The sequence below is a fragment of the Perca fluviatilis genome, chromosome 6 (genome assembly GCF_010015445.1).
Source record: "Perca fluviatilis chromosome 6, GENO_Pfluv_1.0, whole genome shotgun sequence".
Classification (NCBI taxonomy): domain Eukaryota; kingdom Metazoa; phylum Chordata; class Actinopteri; order Perciformes; family Percidae; genus Perca; species Perca fluviatilis.
Window position 1 is genome coordinate 33,739,248 of NC_053117.1, and position 23,108 is coordinate 33,762,355.

The window sequence follows — 23,108 nt, forward strand, 5'->3', positions numbered from 1 at the left end:
ATTATTGTAAAAGCTGCACTTATGTGGTGTATGGGTTTGACAAAATAATGTAAACAGCTCATGACAAAGGACCTTTTAAAGTGATTTAAGATAGATGCAATTTTAAACACGCCTACAAATGTGGCTCATATTTGTTGAATTGCAACTGCAATTGACCGCCATAGTTTTACAATCACTACTTTCATGAAATTTTATATATATTTTATACCAAGACATACGTTTCTGAACTCTTAATGCAGGCACGGGATGGAAACCGGAAAATGTATTTTTATTTCACGGTTTTAAACTATTCAAACAGTCGTAAATACTGTCCCGGCGCTGCAATAATGTTTGCAATGTGATTTTGCAACTTTAAAGACCTTCATCATGACATGTTTGAGTACCTACTATATGTCTAAAAAATGCAAAGAAAACATAGTCTTTGGAATTATATTGTTAAAAGAATGGACAGACCATGTCCAATGCCAATGTTAAACGTCCGCAGGCCAATATGCTGGTGGAAGTGATGAAAGTAACCTGCCATCTAGTGATTAGCAGGTTACAAATCCTTTAGAAACGCTGATAAATGTTGCTTTAAGACGCTCTGCCGTCCTTCTGTAATGACAGCCAATCCTGCTGTTGATGCTTGCATCAGTATGCAGCGATAATGGTGCGGTTGCAGAAGCAGTAGTGGTTGTAAACAACGTCTGTCATTCAGTTTAATGGACTTGGGGGCATTGTAATAGCTTTGTACCGCTTTCACATTCACTGCACCAAATGTGTAGAGTAAAGCGCCAGAAGATCATTTTACCCTGAAAATAGATTAAATAAACCTTTCATCTCTTTCATAGCTCTATCTTCAAGGACACCCCCCCCCCACCCCCACCTGCTAATGCCTCAACCCCCTCCCTCTTCACTACACACAATATATTCTGTCTCTATTTCAATCATTTGTGCAGGCAAATGACAAAAGGTCTTTGAAATGAATTCTTATTTGTCTGTTTGAATGTTTCTGTGTTTACTCAGCTGTCACCAGGTGAAATACAGCCCATCTCCGCCACATTACCAGCCGCCTCCTTCCCCAGTTTAACTGATAAGAACACCACATACAGTATTCTCAATACTCTTCCAAATAATGACCGGCCTGTGTGCCCATGTTCCTCCTATTTCAGAAAGTGCTTCTTATTAGTGAGATTTATGAGGCCTCACCACTCTTGTGGTGGACCAGCCACCTCAGAATTTGTCATTGGCATCCCAAGGTTAATTAGGTTGATCATGTCTTTAAATAGCAGGATCATCATTGCTCTTCTCTTTCGGCTGGCTCTCTACTCCCCCTGGTTCCCTCTGCCGGATTGCAGCAAGACTGCTCATCGGCTGGGCTCCCATTCAGGAGCTGTCAGTTTTTTTTTTTTTCTCTTATTTTTTTTTTTTTCAACCAAATCCTGGCTCCCAATGTGGGGCAGGCGGGCTAAGTTAGCGCGAAAGTGAAGTTGTCACTCAGAGACAGAGGAGGTGCGGTGCAGTGTGGGCCGGAGGAACGGTTTGCCTGCGCCTCGCCTCCAATCCAGACCATCTGTGGCCCCAGCTGGAGTGCCAGCGATGGTCTGGCACTTGTACCGCGCCATATTTACAGATCTAAACACAAATGGCTACTGCCTGATTGTTTCACGATTCATTAGTCAGACAAGCTCGGCTCTCGCGCCAGCCCAGCTGTTACAGAGTAAACCTTTGTCACTTAATAGGGCTGCTTATTGCCTTCCCATCAAACGTATTGATCTGTGGCCTCCTCCTTTTAAGGTGAGGTGACTGGGACAGACAGGAGGAGGAGACTGTGACATGGTGGGGTCAAGAGGATGTACAGAGGGTTTATTAAAACATGATCCACCAGGAGAGATGTGAATGAGAACGGAGAAAATCTACAATTGATTTTAAGCACATGGTGTCGTTATGTCCCTATGTTCTCAAAGGAACTTCACAGTTCACCCTGTACAAGATTTTACTTCTAATCTTGATTTTGGTTAAAGTTGTGTGAAATCAACTCTTGTAGTGTTTGATTGAAATACATTTGTACATACCTGCAGGCAACAGGCTATGATGGCATATTTTGTGATTTTTTATTTGTTTTGTTTTTTCAGTAGGGTTTACTTGCCAACCATATCTGGACTTTGCACTTGCTGTTAGCATATATCAAAGTGAGTTGGATGCCAACATTGTGATGCAAATGCAGCTCATATAGGAGCCTGAAGACTATTTATTAAGCGGCTTTGTATAAAGTTAATTTAGCACATTATACAATATGGCCAAAAGTATGTGTACACCCCTGTACACCCACACATCTTTTTACATTGGCCTTCCCGGCATTTTAATTGTCTTATCCTGCTATGTTTGAAATTAAGTATTTGTCTTTCGATGTCCTTTTTAGCCTAAATCACTGATTTGTACGTGTGTTTTATTTTTATTTTATTTTATTACCCTGTGGCTAATGCGCTATGTACAGCACTTTGGTCAGCGCGAGCTGTTTTTAAATGTGCTATAGAAATAAACTTTACTTACTTACTGTCCAAAGAAACTTTATGCTTTGGGTTTGTTTATGGTTCCAATGAAGGGAAATGTTAGTGCTGCATCATAAAATGATAATTTTGTGTATATAATAGTGTGCTTCCAACTTTATAGAAACTTTTTGGGGAAAGCCTTTTTTAGCATGACAATGTCCGCATGCACAAAGTCGGGCTCCATAAAGAAATGTTTTTCTCAGTTTAGTGTGGAAGAACAAAAGAATTTACCTTTGAGGCCCTTTAGTATGTGCTTTACCCTAGTCCACAGTGCTGCAGACGAGGGTCTGGCTAGTCCACACAGCATTACGGGATGGGAGAATAACGTGCTTTGGTCATATGCTCTGGTTTATTAGCATTTCTTTAAACCAATTATAATTGTCTTGGCAATTAATAAGCGCAAAATAGCAAGAAGGAAGGAACTTGTTTTGGTGGAACGTGTACGTTCAAAAGTTGTTTTAGTCGTGCAACAGAATACTGAGATTGGACAGATAGTCTAGCTAGCTGTCTGGATTTACCCTGCAGAGATCTGAGGAACAGTTAACCATAGCTCTCATAAATCCACCAGTTTAAAATTACTACACAAAGAAAGCGGAATGTCCGAAAAGATTGACATCCGGCGGAATTTCCGGCGGCATCGGAGCAATCCCGGAAGTGGAACTTCGTGGATATAGACTAGCTTTACTCTAACTACTTCTTTTTTGTTGTTGAGGTGAAAGTCATGTGATAGTCCGACCTGTAAGGTTGGTGTGAGGTTGAGCCCAGAGTAGCCAAAGCCCTACAGCGCCTGAACAGGAACAGCAGCCTGAGCAACATGTGTATCGCCACAAAATTAAAAGCTGTCCTCAAACTTACGGACCCATTCCTTTTAGAAGACAAAGAGAGGGGAAAAACAAAGAAGGGCAATCCTCAGGTCAAGCGTTTTACACTGGTAAGTGGAAGAAGGTGTATTGATTTCACATTAAGAGCAGCGGGACGGGCTCCACACTATGAAAGTAATTCACGGATCTGGACCTCAAAGACAAGCTCAGCTATTGGCTTTCTGCCATTTTCCATCCTGCTCAGTAGAATCTATGAACGTTATCGCGAGCGTGCGGCGTATGGTGTCCTAAATGCCAACATTGATCCAAAAGAGCTTTTTGTGTGTAAATGTGTCACAGCTGATCACAAGGGAGAAGAGACTTGTTAAGGGTTCGGGGTGGGTGGGTTCAGGGGTCAGGTGTAGCGGAATAACAGTGGTGCAAAGAGGGAAACCCCAATGGAGCGATGAGGGTCGGATTTATCCAACACCGTGACATTTGTATTGACTCGCTGTCGTCCCTAATACAACATGCATGTACATACTGTCTCTCCCTCTCTCTCTCCCTCTCTCTCTCTACAGTAAATGACACGTGTACGGTAGAATAAGCATTACACGTCTCAGAACTTTAAATACCTGATTTAATTAACATGTTATTAGCTAATTAGCGCATGTTGATTAATGCTCTATTAATTCTCCACAGACCCAATTGAATCCTCAATGGCTACATTGGACATTAAAGTGGCAAACGGTGTAATTAGTCGCCCAGGTTGTAGTGGGTTTGCAGATGTGCGGAAGTAAGATGATTTACAAATCAAACCCAAATTTCTTATTGTGATGTTCTTCTGGTTGTATTTTCGTTTATTTCCTGTTCATTTGTTTTTTAATGAACTTATTGTGTCTTAATGGGTCTTCCTATGTGTGTGTGCATGCTTTATATTGTTTTAGCAGTGGTGGAACAAGTATTCAAATCATTGCCTTAAGTAACAAAACTAAAGTACTTATTTGGCAGAATGCAATTATTATATATTATTATTATTATTACATTTTTATTATATTTAATGTATTTAATTAGATCATTATTCTAGTAGTAGGACCCAATTTTAGAAAATAAAAAAGTATAATCTGAAATGTAGGGGAGTAGGAGTATGAAGTAGAATGGCAATTCTCAAGTAAAGTACAAGCACCTCAAAATTGCTCACAAGTACTGTACTTTCTGTACGTTCCCCCACTTGTTATTCATTTTCCTACATATGTACGTTTAATATGTGTGTGTCAGTATATCTGTACAAGACAAGGTGTTTATGCAAATGTGGGTTTGCATATGTGCAGGTGTTTGCACACGCATCCCTGGGAGTTGAGGATGTGAATGCCTTGTGTGTGTGCGTGTGTGTGTGTGTGTGTGTGTGTGACACACACACACACACACACACACACAGAGACAGCTTAGACTTTGTACAGCTGCCGACCCTCAGAGAGGCGTGCTGGGGCAGCGTGAGCCTCCAGTGCATCTATCATCACGCTGACAGGGCCGCCGTCCCCACACACTGTTCAAAGTGAGATCTTCAGTATGGCTGCTTAGCAAATAATTGATGGGGTGCTTCCCGGTTTTTAAGGAGAGGAGCGGTTAGACGCCAGGCCAGCGACAAGCACTTTTAAAGTGATGCGTGAATCACTCTTTCATGACCCATAAAGCCATCTCGAATAACAAAGCACCCGGCTACCGTTTGGGTCTTTATTCTGAGTTTCCAAGACTCACCGCTGGAGTGGCTCTTTTTTTATTTTAAACAACGATGCTCTGTCTCTGACTCCCTGGTGGTTTAATTTGTCTTTTCTTTCCACTTTATCCTTGGAAGGCATCTTGTCATATGTCTGTGAATAAGGATAGAAATAGGATATTTTTTTACTTATCTATTTACTGTCTATTTGACACACGAAAGCCTACTGCAGCAGCACACACCAGTCGACAGAAAAGCCAGTCAAAATGATCAGGCAGGTCCCCGAGGTCCAAAAAACTGCCTCGGGACACAAAGGTGACACCGACTTGAGAAACGTAATACGTCTTCATAGCAGCAGGCGGCGCTACTCTAATTGTTGCCCAAGAAATTTAAACCGGCAGCTGATTGGACGAATGCGTCACATGGGTTTGTTTTCTCCGGAAATTCAAAGCCAGACTTTCATGGCAGCTCGTTCAGAATACGATCTCATATTTTACTAAAATAGTTCACTGAAACATGTTTCTGAAAACATTTTAAGTGAGAAATAGTCCATGCAGTTGCTGAATCTGTCTTCATTTCAGCTCAACAAAGGTCAGTTTAAAAGATTTTTGTCAGATTTTTAGAGACTCTAGTCACCTCATTCCGCTCGCCATTTCCGGGTGAGTCCCGACCGCCCTGCCTCCAACTGAACATGTCAGGTCGGCCAAAATGAACGCCGACAGCCCCCCAGACTGACGACGGCACGGGACACACCGAACAGACTCGAGTCACTGACCTCGCCAGACTGTCCAACGGCCGATTATCGGCCCTGTGTGTCCCGGCCTTAAAATGTCAAACCTACGAAAACCACAGCTATAAAAAAGTGCAGTTGTCACACTTCGCCTGCAGGTGGCGAAAGAGTCGTGGAGCAGCATTTACTTACTTTGCCTGTAGATGGCAACATCAGCATGACTACGTTTGTAGATCTAAACTACTGCTGCTGCTGTTAAATTTCCCTCTCCTTTAGGGAGTACAGGTTGACAGGTGTAGGAATGATCTGACAACAATGAACAGCCCCTCCCCTTGTGGGGAATCTTAACACAGTTTCGAGTAAGTAAAGTATTTACTGGTAAGAAAATCAATAGATCTAAACTATCACAAGTTGCAACATACAGAACCCAAAAAGTTTTTTGTGTCCTGTTTCAGAAAAAAAGAATCCTCTTGGCCTGTATTGACAGAACATAGTGAACCGTGAAGTGTGATGCCTGTAACGTCTGCGTGCTGTCTTTTCACTTCCTGTTATTGTCCAGCATGTTTGAATGGCGTCTGGAGCCCACTGCACCTTCCTAGCAGATGGACTGCAAATATGGCCTCTGATTTATCTGGCCACTGATTAACTGTGAGAAAACAACACTCCACCAAATGTGTATGTGTATGTGTGTGGTGGGTGGCGGTGGTGGGGCGGACGCTAATATATTCATGAAAATGTATTCATAAAAAATGATAATTGTGATCGAAACCCCTCCATGGCTCAGAGGATGAGTCAATAAAAAGCAGGCGAAATTGACAGGCGCCTGTTATATGGACAGCACTTGCAATAACAGATGGGGGGGCAGAGGGATGGACTGTGCACGGGAGCCTGATTGATCACACCGAAGTGGGTGAGTGTTAAAATGTTACGCAACAAGCTTTTATTTCCTTCCTTTGCACTACTTCATCATACATGATTATTCTACTGTGAGAGGAATATTTTGTTAAATCTATTTTCAGGATGTTAACAACTCAGATCTTAACACGTTGTATCATTATTCTATTGTTAAAGGGTTAATCTGAGGTAATTCCACTCTCTTTAAGTGACAACTTGTTAGAAAAAACTAAACTCTTCTTGTTGTCTGTTAATATTAAACTGTTTGCATGATGATAGCCATAATACTGCTGACATTCTCTCGAGAAAACTCCTGGGACCCACTTCCTGACCTTGTGGGAGACAACATCAACTTTTGTGTTATGACTTCAGTTTTGCTTAGGAAAAGCTGCTGCAGTAGGCTTTCGTCAGTCATTTCTGTACTTTGCTGCAAGTGCTGTAACTGACTCTACTTGCAAGTAAACAAACTTTAAGACAATTTCAGTGATTCTGTCCATCTCTTGATAAATAATTATCGTAACACAACTTCAGCTCAAAATGTAAACATTAACATGTATAAACTGACACAGGTTCATACTTGGAGATGAGTTTGAGATGAGTTTTTTTTTTTTTTTTTTCACTCGTCAGACTTCAGCTCCCTCGTCGTGTGAGCGTTAAGCGGCGAGTTGGACAAGACTCAGACATAGATGAATGTCAGCCATTATCGCGGGCGGCCATTTGTGCTGGTATTTGACTCACTAATGATCGTCTTCCAGGCAGGGTTCATCAGCTTCAACGCAGACACACACACACACACACACACTCTCAAACTTGGGGCTAATTTGTCCCTCTAGTTTATCATTTCACGATAACAATCAGCTCATCCACGAATGCACACCCTCCCACTTTGCCTTTTAAAGCACTCAGTCAGTATATGTGTTTTGTGGAGGGAGTTGGCTACAGGTTTTGCAGTGCGGGAGGTAGATCAGTCCTGGTGGATTCCTGGCCTGGTCGGACTCCCTGTTGGTCCGTGGCAGCCTAGTGTGTTGGCAGGCCCACCTGGACCCAGCACCTGCTTCTGTCAGTGGACATGGCAGGGTGACGAGTATTGGGAGGAGGGTATTTGTTTATTTGCAAGTGCCTTAGGAATAAACCAACTCAAGCTGCACAGGGACAAATCTTTATGTGAGAATAAACTAATCTTATCAAGCAACATCACAAAATTTAGTAGGTCAGACTTATTTTTGCTATTGGGGTCATTTTTGGATTTATTACAGTAAATATATTATATATTGGACCTTTTGTGATTTTGGCCATCTGATCCAATATTCACTCTCTTCTTTACTCTGTTTTAGTCTCCGAGATACTTTTTTTTTATGGGAGATCAAAGAAACCAATCAACAGCCCTGATATACAATGTTTCCCTCATACTTTTATGCTACGTTGACATGTGGCCGGCTATTTTCATAAATGGGCATTTCAACCTCTCCGTTTTCAAAAATAACATCGTGCACAGCTGTCAGTTTTCAGAAAAGTGTTCGTTTACACGTACCCGTGTATATATGCCGTCAATGCCGTCAACAGCACGCCAAACCTGTAGGTGGCAGTGTAACGAGAAGCTCAAGCCCATGTTAGCCAATCAGAATCCTGAAAATAGCAACAACAGCAACGAATGACTTCCTCTCTCTTCTCTTCCTCACTTCCTCGGCTGGCTTAACCTCCGTTTGTCTCACTTTACATGCAAACGAAGTTTTCCAAAATCTCCACTCTAGCAGGAGGTTTTAGAAAGACTCGTTTTCAGAGGCGAATTCTCCGTTTGCGTGTAAACGAAGGGAAATGTCTCAGTTTTTCAAATGACCATGTATGTGTAAACAGGGCCTTAAAGTAACAGTACAAAAAAGGATACTCCTTAATCTTAATGTGATAACAGAAAACTAATATATATTAAAAACTGCTGCAGCTGATCAGAGCTAAGCCTTTGGGTAGTTTAAATTCAAGCTGGTTCCTAATGAAGGCAATAAAAACAGTTATAACATAGTTTCGATTGGTAGCTCTAACATTGCTTTCAATAGTAAATGTTGCCATGTACTCACAAAACACTGGGGGTGATGAGGGGAGTGTGTGTTTGTGTGTGTGTGTGTGTGTGTGTGTGTGTGTGTGTGTGTGTGTGTGTGTGTGTGTGTGTGTGTGTGTGTGTGTGTGTGTGTGTGTGTGTGTGTGTGTGTGTGTGTATGTGTGTGTGTGTTTGGCAGCACAGTCTGAGCCCTTCAGTAAGGTCAGCTCGCTTGCCCCACTCCAAAATATCCCTGGGAGAGAGAGAGAGGGAGAGAGAGAGAGAGCAAGAGAGAGAGAGAGGAGGGAGGTATATTATACCTAATGATGCCTCGCCAAGAGTTGCTGAGTGTTGGGCATGGGGCGAGAGAACAGGGGGAGATATATTGCCAGGACCCAGGAGGTGAGGGGGGAGAGGAAAGGGGGAGTTAGTGAACCAAACTGTGAGTCCATGAAAGTAAGTCTAACTGCTCTGTCCGTACATGCAGACACACCAGAGATTGACTGAAAATGGCTTTCGAGAGTTTCTGTATGAATGTTTTTGCATCAAAGTCACTGCCAATAGAATTTATTTAATATTTTGTTTTTTTCATTTTCACCCAGGTAGTGATTCAGATGTATAGACACTAATGTGGATACATTTGAAAACATATTTGTCTCTCTTTTTAGCACCCTATGTGGAATAAGTGGGATTTTTACATCCCTGAACATGGGTATTTTAAAAACAGATGTATGTATGATTAGAGCTACACTGTAAATTCAAATATCATCAAGTTGTTACAAAATTCATACATATGAGATTTCATGGTTCACAGTCTGGTGTGTGAATGTTTGATGCATTTATTTGTTTTTCCAAAATCTGTTACAACACGTTTTAAATGTTTTACCTTTTGTACCTTTTGACAGGTACTACATATAATAAACATACATTTCAATACTTGAAATCTGGTACATTATGCAGAGATATAGCTAAAAGCTCATTTTCAGCCCCATTCCCCGGACAGGTGACCAAATAAAATAAATAAATAAATGGGTTTCATTCCCTTTCTCTTTCAGACAATCGTAGAAAGATTCAATGCGGATCTGATTAAGGCTTTCGATGCAGCAACCCAGGAGTCACCGTTTCACTGGTAGGTCTTAATTATTGATGTAGCAATGGTGGACATGGCTTCAATTTTACCCCAGAATGTGAAGCTTATCATGGTGGGAATAGTTTCAATTAGGGAAAGCCTCTATTTTGCAGGAACGCCCTGAAAACATTCATACAGTTACACATTCATACCTGGAAGCTGGAACAGTCTGATCTGCTGGCCACTGAGCAGCACCACTGGAGCGGTTGGGGTTAAGGGCCTTGCTCAAGGGCACCTCAGTGGTGGTAATGAGGGAACTTAAAAAACAACATTTTAGACCAACATGGGTTATTAAAACCTGCCACTGAAACCCAGACTAGAATGAAATATTTACCATATTTACAAAAGTCAAGGAAAGTGTAAATGTAAAAACATTGCATTGCAGGTTTTCCAAGCTAGCAAACTGATCTGCTGTTATCTGATGTTTATATATATATATATATATATATATATATATATATATATATATATATATATATATACATATACAGTACAGGCCAAAAGTTTGGACACACCTTCTCATTCAATGTGTTTCTTTATTTTCATGACTATTTACATTAAAGATTCTCACTGAAGGCATCAAAACTATGAATGAACACATGTGGAATTATGTACTTAACAAAAAAGTGTGAAATAACTGAAAACATGTCTTATATTTTAGATTCCTCAAAGTAGCCACCCTTTGCTTTTTTTGATAGCGCTGCAAACCCTTGGTGTTCTCTCAATGAGCTTCATGAGGTAGTCACCTGAAATGGTTTTTACTTCACAGGTGTGCTTTGTCAGGGTTAATTAGTGGAATTATTTCCCTTATTAATAAAAAAAGCAAAGGGTGGCTACTTTGATGAATCTAAAATATAAGACATGTTTTCAGTTATTTCACACTTTTTCGTTAAAGGTGCAATATGTAATATTGTATGTAATACTGGCAGCTAGCGGTTAAAATAGTTACTGCACTACCAATTCAAAATACTGGACAGTCGTTTCCCCTCCTGCCCAGACTCGAAGTTCACGGGGGTTGCCAGGCTGAGACCGCAGCATTCACAACAATGTTGCTAGACGCTTTTCTCACATAGCCAGACATTACTCCACAGCACAGTGGAGTACTTAACGTTATGCTGGCTATATCGACAGTCATAAAAGCCCGTGCTCACGCGGAGCCATAGATATATACACGACGCGGAGCTCTGTAACCAACTGACAGACACACTTTTTCGGCTTAAAATTACAGTATGAACCGCTAAAAACACAACAACCTCACCGTCCTCTCCACACGCCAGGCAGGCACACTTCCTCGGCTTAGAATTACAATACGAAACGCTAAAAATACCACCACCATGCTGACTGAACACACTTCATTGGCTTAGAATTACGGCAACAATCGCTAAACATACTGCAAACTCATAGTCCTCTCTTTCCGATTTACAGCCCCCCTCTCGTGGCTTAAAATAACTCACCGTTGTCGGCTCCAGCTGCTGAACTACCCGTTGTAAACAGCCATGGCCCGCTTGCCTGGTCCCCCCCTGGTAACGTTAGCAGTTAAAAGGGTTAGCATGGCGGCGTTAGCCAGGACCAGTCGGGATCACTTTACTGGCTGTGTCTCAATTGTTTTTGCGAGTAACCAACTCGGGTACTCTAGCTATATAATTCAATGTGAGTACACAAATGTTGAAATGACATAAAATGCACGTCCCTAGTGGCTGTGATAAATTAGCCTGAAGCTAATGCTTACCTGTTGAGGAGGAAATTCTACGTCCTTTTGGGATCTAAGCTGTCTCCATCTTTCAAATACATCTCCAATATTTACCAGGGGGTTGTTACGTCTCTGGTCACGCAACTGTTAGAAACATGCTGTTTTCTTTTTTTTAGGTCGGGTAGAATCTATCTCCGTTGATCCTGTTCGTTTGTGTGCTGCTTTCATGGATGTACTACCGTTACAGCTGTAGCGCGCTGGGTTTACGTTTTTCCAGGTATATCTGGCAACCCGGCCTGGCTGTCAAACTGGGCCGTTGATAACAACACACAGATCAAAACATAAACATAAATTCCGTCACGGAATGTAAATTTCAAAAAGAAAAAATACTGACATTAGCATTGTTGTCAGAAAAGATAGTATTTCAGTTTAACATGTTTCCTTAATATCTGATGAGGCATTGGTGTCATTTTTGGATTTATTACAGTACAAATATTACATATTGGACCTTTAAGTACATAATTCCATATGTGTTCATTCATAGTTTTGATGACTTCAGTGAGAATCTACAATGTAAATAATCATGAAAATAAAAAAGGAAACGCATTGAATGAGAAAGTGTGTCCAAACTTTTGGCCTGTACTGTATATAGATATATATATATATATATATATATATATATATATATATATATATATATATATATATATATATATATATATATATTCATCCGTACAATTGCTTCAAATGAAACAACCAAGTGAATTGTTTTATCGCCTTCCAGAACAGCAGATTAAAAAAGCATTTTATGATCTCATCTGTGGCAAAATACAGTTTTCTGATCTGACACCGCTAGTTCGGTAGGTTTAGGCACAAAACAACTTGGTCACGGTTAACAGAAACCACCTCGGACTGTCGGTATAGAAAACTGAGACTTTCTTGATTTTCTTGATTTCTTGATTATTTTTTAAATTGATGTACATCTACGTGTAATTCATGGCACAATCAAATACAATCAAATTTTTTTGTCTCCTGCCGACGTCACCTCATCAGCATATTGTCATGCATGTTTCCTTTTGCCACCCTGCCATTCCGTAAGAATAGTTAGTTTTTCCTGTGCCGTCCAAATGTTTGTCCGTCTGCCATCTACTGTCTGCCTGATTCTATATGAATGCAGCATTAGACATGTGGCTCTCAAATAATGTCAAACTATTCCGTCCTTTGCTCCTAACGGACATCATACTAATATTCCTGCGGCCTCTAGAGGGCTTTGTCACTTCAACGTAAACATACAATGCTTTTGAAATATCTGATGCTGTCAGTTTTTTGGAGAGGTCAGTCTTGTACACACTCACACACATTCATATCCACAGCTGACTGAGAGCAGCTCAGCAGCGCTCCAAGACAATTGAGATACATGAACAAATATGAATATTTAATATTTAAGTGTTGATATTAATTATTCATAAAACTGGCACTTTGCAAATGGATTAAATTAATTATGTTGATAGAATTAGACTAGATTTGGAGCTTAATATAATAATGTTTGTATTATATTTGCTGTAATGGATTCAGAGCCATCTCCTATTAATGGGATTGATGACAGTTCAAAGCCGCCAGGGTCATTTGTGCATCATCAAGGCTTTACATTAGTCAAGTTGGATGACATGTGTGCACGACTTTTAGAGAAGGAGATAGAGTCTCCGTTCTACTGTAGTCCAAAACTTGTGACACTGTGAACAAAAGGATGACACATAATAGTGATTCAAAAGCATACAGTGTCAGGCATAGTGCAAATTCTCCTTCATGTGTCCTTTGTTAATGCCATAGATGAGGTTAATACCATTATTTTATTACACAGTAAAACCAAATTAGTGTTACAACTCTAATGTATCTCAAAAAACTGTACAATTACTTGCAGTTAATGACAGTATAGGTGTATGAAGCCCCCAAACCAACAAAAGTAAGTGAAGTGTCATGAAGTCAACTATGTAACCAAATATAAATGACCTTTTACTGATTTTTGTTGGTTCAGGCTTAATAAAGACGAGCAACCACGTTTGAAGTGCAGCAGCATATCAGCAAGCTAAAAGGGAATAGGGACATCTGTCAGAGAATCTAACAAAATATTTCAATAGACAGCTGATCTAAAAGAAGTCCTACTGCTAACTTACTTTGTTTTGTAATCTTACATTTTGCCTTTTGGCAGCAGCCATAGCATAGTCTGCAGGGATTTGGCTTGGGTTCAAGTCCCATACGGATCACAGTACGGAGTGTGGACTGGTAGCTGGAGGTGCCAGTTCACCTCCTGGGCACTGCCTTTGGGCAAGGCTCCAAATCCAATAACTGCCTGTAGTTACAACTATGGGTAACACTTTACTTGAAGGTATCTACATAAGAGTGACATGGCACTGTCATGAACACATGACACTGTCATGACACATGAACCCTAACCCTAACCCTAACTTGTCATGACAAAAACCGAATGACACTAAAAGAAGCGTTATGTCATAAACGTTTATGACTTGTTTATAATGTTTATGACACGTTCATGACAGTGTCATGTCACTCTTATGTTGATACCTTCAAGTAAAGTGTAACCCAACTTAGGGCTGGGCGATATGGACCAAAAGTCATATCCCGATATATTTTGGCTGAATATCGATATACGATATATATCCCGATATTTTTTCCGCGAAGTGAGAGCAAATGTTCAGTCAAAGCCCAAATCAAATATGACATGTCACAAGTAGTTTCATAGAAACAGTTGCAAAATCAAATAAATAATAAACCGGTTTCTTCACCTGGTTCATGATTAAATGCTCAGCTGTTCAAATAACAATAAAATGTAAACCTAAATACTGTATAACAGGAGTAACTTTTTTGAAATCAAAGCTCCATAGGCTATTTGTGATTCGTTCCAAAGGTCAATTAAGCTTTTGATATTAATATAATCTACTTTGTTCAAAATGTAATGCCTCATGCCTGTAAGCCTAGGTTATAGTCCCATTCTTCCACTTGATACTGCTTCCACTTAAGTAAACTAAAAGATGAACTATCGACTACAAAACAAAGAAATTTATTATGATCGGTTCACAGATCTGAGTCCAAACGGAAACTTCACCCTTCTGAACTAAGAGTTTCTGCTTCAAGGTGAAGTTTAAACAGACTGAAATGTCCAGGCTCATTCCTCCACTATTTATTTCTGTATGTATTTAAGCGTTACATGTAATTTTAACGGGCACTGAGCTCCAGATCCTGCAGCCGCAGACGGTCGCTGCCCCGCTGTAGCTTCTTTCCGTCCGCCTGCCGCCCGGCAAACTTAGTGGAACTTTCCGCCGATATCGACATACAGTTCGTCCTGGACTACGTGTAAGATCCTACCGGTCACAACTCTGTCTTTGGCTGGTCCGATCTGGATCAGCGGGGACCCGCGCGGCAGCGAGCTAGCTGTGTTTTTGCCCGGGAAGAGACGCTGCGGCCGCCACGGGGCTCTCCGCCTCCGCGCCGCCGGAGCTCAGATTGCTGGTCGGCGGCATATATAATCATAAAACACATTGTCACCTGTTAAATGTTATCCATGCTGTTTGTTCTTTTCATTTCCTCTATCGAACATAATTAAGCAGTACAAAAGTCCGGCATCTTTAGCGTTGATCTGAATGCTTCGACCCCTGTTCCAAGATGGCGGCGCGTTTTGACGTATGTTTAGAACCTCACGGCGACATATCTATGGGAGCAAGGATCACATTTGAACTATATCGATATATGCGATATGGTCTAATTCCATATCTCATTTAAAAATATATCGATATATTTGTTTATATCGATATATCGCCCAGCCCTAACCCAACTATGACCATACACTTGGTTTTAAAATGCGTCTTGGGCGAACGGATCACTAAAATGACAATCAGTAACAATGACTACATTTACATACACAACGTCCGTTACAACACAGCGTCCCTCTTTCAGTTCTTCAACCACCATCTTCAAAACATTGGTGTTGCAGTATTTGCGCATATCTTTATTGATACCCAAGTCTTTCTTAATAAGTAATAGTTTAAAAGTAGGTGTGTTCATCCTTCCTTTTCTCTTAGATATGCACCTCTACCCCAGCCTTGCAAACTCTTGGCTAGTTGGTTTGTGTACAACAACCATAGCAATGCACAGAGCTGTCCGTAAGCTGTTAACATGCAAGAGAAACTGTAGCAAACTGCGGTAAAACACCCTGATTGAGACGCATATTTTGAATGTGCTGTATACATGTCCAAAGAATGCCTCTAAATCCCGAATAATACCGGCGGATCCCACATGTCTTAATCAGAAAATGCTAAATTCGGAAAAAGGCCTTATTCGGAATATCCAAACGGATTATGCTGTTTACATGACCGGTATCAAATTTGGAATATTGTTATTAAAAATATTAGGAAAAACAGTGGAATATTAGTGTGCATGTAAACGTGCTCAGTGGCATCAAATGTGAGGGTTTCTTTGTGTGTGTCTTTTGCTTGTGTGATGTAAGAACTTTGCAACATCTTTCAAGCTGTGGTTCATGCTGTGAGCGCTTGACCTGTGGGGGGCTGAGGGGGAAACACAGTAGAAGCCACAACATTAATTAGCCTATTAGACACCTCCTTTAACTTAGCAACAGAAAATGTGTCCCATATCTGTCCTCCTTCCTCCTATCAAGATCACTGGTATTTGGGCTTTGACCTCTCAGGGCTGTTGGCAAGATAAGGGAGACACACTGCTCAAGGTCCAGCAGAGATGTGTTATTTATTTTAGATATTTTACTTAAAGCGCCCATATTATACTCATTTTCAGGTTCATAATTGTATTTTAAGGTTGTACCAGAATAGGTTTACATGGTTTAATTTTCAAAAAACACCATATTTTTGTTGTACTGCACAGCTCTCTCTACCTGCTGTAGATCCTCTTTTCACCTGGTTTCTGTTTTAGCTACAGAGTGAGACCTCTTTTCATCTTCTTCTTCTGTACTATCTTTGATTGCACTCGCACATGCTCAGTAGCTCAGATGTAGATCATGTCAGCTAGCTAGCTCCATAGAAGTAAAAGACAGGCTGTTTCTCCAACTTCAGTCAGTTACAAGGCAGGATTAGCTGGGAGACTTCTAAATGAGGGCACACATGTAAGTAGTTCTTTTGTAGATTATGGTGAACTTGTGTGTGTTGTAGCAGTGCTTTGCTATTGAGAACGAGGTACCATGCTAGCGTTAGCATTAGCATGCTAACGCTACGAGCTAACGGTTGCGGTTAGCCAGCTCATTTCAGATTGTGACGTCACAGTCCGAGGCCGATTTTGAACAGCTCACTAGGAGACTGAAGGCAGGACACATTCAGAAACCGTATCTCACTCAAAACAGCATGGATGGATTTTTTTCAAAGTTTGTATGTGTGTGGAAGCACCAGAGACACAAAAGAACACCCCAAATACCAGAAAAAGTGTTTTTTTCATAATATGGGCACTTTAACTTCATTTCCAGATGGTATTACATAGATTTTTTACAATTGACTCACTTTTAACATTTAACATTTGAACTTGAACTTCACATAATCTACAGTATATAACTACTTTGTTATTGTTATTTTATATATATATTATTTCACCTCTTTCAATGTTTTGAACCTTCCCTTTGGTACATTAGTTATTTTGCCTTTGTGCCCTGCACTCAGAGGGTTGTAAACTTGGCTGTGCTCTTGCAGTGTCTATAAAAGAAAAGTAAATTAAAATATGATCAGACGATTACGTTGGTTATTTATTGAATATCAACCAGTCATTGCTTCCTGCCTCTAAAATAATGGAGGCTCTACTCTGACTATAGCTATGTAGAAACCTTTAAATGCTCAGTTTCAGTCTATTTATTGATGAAATCATTTGACTCTTTTGTAAATTTATTTCTAAACAAAACCAGATATATCTGCCAGTGTTGGTGTTGAGAAGTCTTTCCCACCCTGACAACAATATAAATATACAGGAAACTATACCTCTTTTTCAATATCTGCCTCTAAATTGGGCAAATTTGAAAATGTAGAATATTAGCAGAAAGTACCAGCGATCAGCAGCTTCAATCTAAAGACATCAGCTCTTAAAAAACCCCATCAGTCAAACACTAGTTTCAAGTGGTCCTGTCCCTCCTTCCAGTCCTGTGCCAACACACTTACTCGCCTTTAAAATCATATTACATTTGCTGAAGCCTGCGTATAAATTTTCCCTGCGTCTCATCAGGGCCCCCCCACTCAGTATGGCCTCTCCTCTGACTGATATTGGCTCATCATACTTAATCTAGGGTGAAATTTCCTAGTCTGTGCTAAATGACTTGCAGCCTTCACGAGAGAGGATATATTTATTTTTCTCAGGGCTAATGACCTGTCCCCCGGACCCACCCACTGATGGTTATTTACTAGGGCCCAGATGCTTGGGCTCAAAATGAGTGGTAATGTCAGCGGGTGCCATCCTTCATCGGGCCGCCCCTGATTGAATCCGAGTGATCCCATTGACATTGACTCTGTGACTTTTAAGGCCATTACCTTCCACCGCCCACGATGATCACCTCATCATCGCTTCCGAGCTGACAGCTGATTAGCAACAAATTACTGACAGGAGAAGGCTCTGACACCGGGTGCAAGAGGTTGGAGAGTGTGTGTGTGTGTGTGTGTGTGTGTGTGTGTGTGTGTGTGTGTGTGTGTGTGTGTGTGTGCAGAAGGGGGGGGGGTTACCAAGGAGTCAGATGCCTCCTCCTCACACACACACAGAGTCAGACTCCTCATACACTCAAAATAATAGCTGTGTCTATGATGCAGCGGTGCCCCTCGCCACTAAGCTCATGGTAATGTAATAAGTGTAGAGGGAAAACACCGGAGCTCATATGGTTAGCCCCTTCCTGCAACGAGTGCACAAGCAGCTGCTCCTCATTGGTGAAGAGGGAGCACATTTAATTTGTGTGGCTTTGTGTTTGGGCCTGATTTGGTTAATCCATAAAGTCACAGTGTAGAAAATGAATATTCAACACTAGGGTTCTAACACGTTTCATTCTTACATGCATACTTTTTACAAGACTGTTGAGCACCCCAGAACAACAACAAAAAATCCCCAAAAACTGCCTTTAGGTAGAACTTTACAGATGTGGAATCAGCCCTTTGTGATGGTGTACATCAAGGAACATTGTGTGGTTTGCTGTGGTTTAAGTTTAAAGATCACCTACTGTACTTCCTCAAAGCTCTTTTACATTTTAAGGTGTAGCAAGCAGGTTAATTACATTATAACAGATCCTTCTCAAGCTGTTTTATCTAAAACAAAAACAATATGGGGAACAGAAGGGGAACACAAATTCATAAATGTTATTTAATGAGTTAAAAATCAGAAATGGTTTATTTTACAAATGTATGCCCTTGAACCAAAGTTCATTTTTGTCTTGTTATTATGAAATGTATTGACTGATTGATTTGATCCTATACCTGTATCAACAATATCTATGTAAAGTTAGCTGACATTGACTAACATTAGACCATAAGTTACTAATCATACCAGAAAAGAAAGGCTGTAGCAGAAGAACCCCTGAGTGTATTTAACTGAGCATGTTCTATTACTTAGAAATTCACCTTTTCATTCATTTATTATTGCTGTACATCTTTTAGAACCGTCTTGATTCCACCTCCTGACAATAGCTCTCTAAATCCAAAAATCTGTCCTTACTTAAACGAGACGACCTGCTTAAATAAAGACAAGTAATTATTTAAATAAAGTTTAAGTTAACTAATAACAACCTGTCATTCTTGGACTGCTGTTTCATCTTTCAGCAACAATATTCTGACTTAATGCCTTCAAGGATCCTCCAAAAAGGCTCCAGTCGGTCACAGACAGCCACTTCCTCCTGAGGCACAAACAAACCTTCCCTCGCCTCCTGGAGGAGCATCTGTCTGGGCCTCCAGCCCTCAAGGACCGGACAAGATGGCGGCAGATGAGCAGGGAGATGCTCCATTTGCTGCCGACAGGATCCATTTTTAATGCTTGGGGGCAATTTAAAGCCCCCTTTTAATTAGATTTTGGTCCCAGTATACCAGGAGTCATGGATGGAGGGGATGGGAAGTGTTTGAGTCTCACTGGCCTCGTAGGTGCTTTGGTTCTGGTCTGGGGACCTTAGTGAGATGCTGGAGTTGACGGCTGACCTCGGCACTGTGAGTTCTTTATGAAGTCAAAAGTGCCAGAAGGGAGGATGAAGGGAGGAGGTCTCCACGTGTGTCTCTCGGGGACAGATACACTGACTGAACTGGCTGGAAAAGCACTTTCCTGCAATTATAGTGGCAGAACAACTCACGCACGTCCCACCGGTGGATCACCATGATGGGTCAGGGCTGTAGACATGGAGAGATACTGACACGAGTGGATTGTTACCTCTCAGATGCTCACCTGAATGGATCCGGGTGCAGTAAAGTCATATAGAGTTGCTTAAGGTTTCAAATTAACAAATCATTGTGTAGAAAATGAAGGCAGCAATGACATAAAACATCAAAGAACTAGCTTTTGCATAGGCGCCTGTTGAGTAACTTTTATTGGAATGAATGGATTACAAACTTGGAACACAGTATTGAGTTCTCGTAATACATCCATGGTGTGTAATTTGGATTATCTTTTTAGTTGAGAGCATATTGGCCATTCATCTTGGTTTGTGCTGGGCAAAGAATATATTTCAGCCCTGTACGATGAAGAGAGAAGGGGAATTATTTGATCAGTGATGTGGATTGTACACAGCTTACACAACATCGCAACAAGATGACTCCAGTAGTTTAGTTTTGGGGGACTCACAAAAGAATGATCTAAAATTTAATTAGCAGGGCCGATATATATCCTGACTTTTAGACCATAGCACAAATCAAGCACCAAAAACACTGGATCCTACACTTCCCATAATGCAGTTCAAACTGATATAACCCTAATGACATGATCAGCGTTGTTCTTTAAGACTTGACAAAGCTCCCTCCTGAACCATAGAGACATCAAAAACCTGTAGTAGTACTCCTCATAAACTGATCTTCATGTCTACATCTGATTGAATTCCCCTTTAAAACTCCCATAGACTCCCAAAGACTGTTTGTTTGCTTTTGTTTGTTGAAGATTAGTTTTATAACTTTTAATTAACCATCAATTCACTTTTCTACCTACAGCATTTTTCTTTTTTTTTGTTGAATTGCTGTGATCTGTGGACATGGAATCTGTACAGTTTTTTAATTAAAACCACGTATTTAATAGGTGAATTTTTTATCTAAATCATTAAATGGGCACATGTATTTAGATTTCGCAGAGCTACTTCATGGTTCAACTCCCCATACCTACTGTGGCTGTATGCTCATGGAGTTATTTTTATTTTATTTTTATTTTATTTACACTTTGGGTGTTTTCACCTTTATTTTCTTTCATATAATTGTTTCATATACAGTAATATGGTTAATGGACAAATCTTAGAAGATACCCCCAGGTTGTAAAATGGCTGAATTTACCAAAAGACGTTGTAGACCACAGAATTCTTCAGTGTGTGATAGTCAATGTTTTTGCTGTAGCCAGAAGACCTTTGAGTGCAGTGTCTGTTCAGCATTATCCTTGATGCCATGCATCATCCTCTGTATCACAGCGTCTCTCTGTTTTTCTGCTCCCTCCCCTCAGCCCGCTGTATCTGAACTCTGGCCACTGTGATGCATCATGGCCTCTGTTTGATCAGAAGGGGTGCCGTGGGCCGAGGTTAGCCCGGGCTCGAACCAGATCTTCTCAGTCTCTAGCCTCTGAGAACATCAGGGCGTTTAAGACAGTGATGAAGTCTTCCCTCTGGTGGATTGGGTCACATTGACGTGTCTGTCACTTAGCCCGGCTGACTCTCCCCTCTCTATCTCCTTCTCTGTCTGCCTGTCAGGATGGCAGATGACAGCGGGGGCCACTGGGGGACCGCTGGCTCCCGGTGAAGCATCATTTGCTGCCCTCTGTGGAGAATCCCCCCACCAGCTGTATTTCAAGACCGTCGCACTGCTGTCACGGCAAAGACTCCGGCAACAAGGCGAGGCCTCTCCCATAAAACATCAAAAGCGTCCGCTGCAATGAAAACACAAGCGAGGGGGGCCTTGTCAATCTTTACAGCCCCACTTCTAAGTGACTGTAGCCCACCGCCCTACACACAGCTTCCACGCTATTCATTCATTTTTAATTTTTCATGCTGCGCGGTCGAGGATCCAAAATGTGCCATCTATTCTGCAGCTGACATGTCCAAACGTCTGAGTTACCGTATAATGCCGCACATAACGGTGCTGTCTGTGAAAAGTTTTATGATATGGAAATATGCTAAAAGCCTCTGTGATGAATAGACCATGAATAGACATTATGGGGCCAGAAATAACACTAACACAAGCTGAGTGAATGCTTTGTTGTGGACATTCAAAGCCTTTTTGACATAACACTAATATTTGAGTGACGTGCCCCCATATTACTATGCATGAAATACATCTTTAATAACTGTGGCAAACATTTTAAACCATCTTTACTCTTTGACATAGTAAGTAAGTGTCTGTAGCAAGACTTAGTTGTTGGCCTTTTTATTTTCAGGTCCAAATCATTCCCTCGTATACAACATTCATTCAATAAAGTAGGAGGGTTTAGCAGCAGTGCATGTTTAAGTGTCCATGTTTACAGTTTTGTATTTCTTCATCCCACCGATTTGGGCTCCAGATCAGAAAAAAAGCTCATGTGGTTGTTTTAGATTTCACTTCAATGAGGACTTGTTGATTCGCACACACACACGCACGCACGCACGCACGCACGCACGCACGCACAAACACATGGTGGTAGTACTCACCACCACTGATAACATTTATTCCTTAAAAGCTAATCCAAATTTTGAAGCCCCCATGAACTGACATCTGTGCAGAATGATGTCTTGTTTCCCAAGAGGTGACATGGTTTCTGGATGTTATTAAAGTCACCATTTGAAGGGTTCTTTAAACATCAACACTACATCAGCAGCACTGTATTCACTATTAAATTACCCTAAGCCCAAGTCCTGACTCTAAAACAGCCATTAAAGAACTGAGGAACATCCCAAACATCCTCTGTAAGCAAAAATATCTTCACTGTGAAGGTCTTCAAGTCCACCTGGTTCTCACAGAGATAGAGGTACAGGAACACACACACACACACACACACACACACACACACACACACACACACACACACACACACACACACACACACACACAACACCACCCCCACAAAGATGAATCCTGTATGCATTATGTCCAGACTGACACGTAAAGAGGCCCTAGATTAACTGCTCCCCCCTCCAGACTCTTTTATCCCCTCCGTTCCAGGGGCCACGCTCATTTACATAAACAGATAATCCTTGATAAAAATTTCCATTAGACAAAGGTGAAATGGATCAATTTCTGCTGCCAAGATAAATCTCACGTTTTACACCGACAGGGTCATTACACAAGCCACATTTCAGGAATAATGTATTTAAAAAGTCCGCCGATAGCGGCCATTTCCCGCTTTCCAATTACCTTAAAGAAAAGCTTATTCTGTGGACA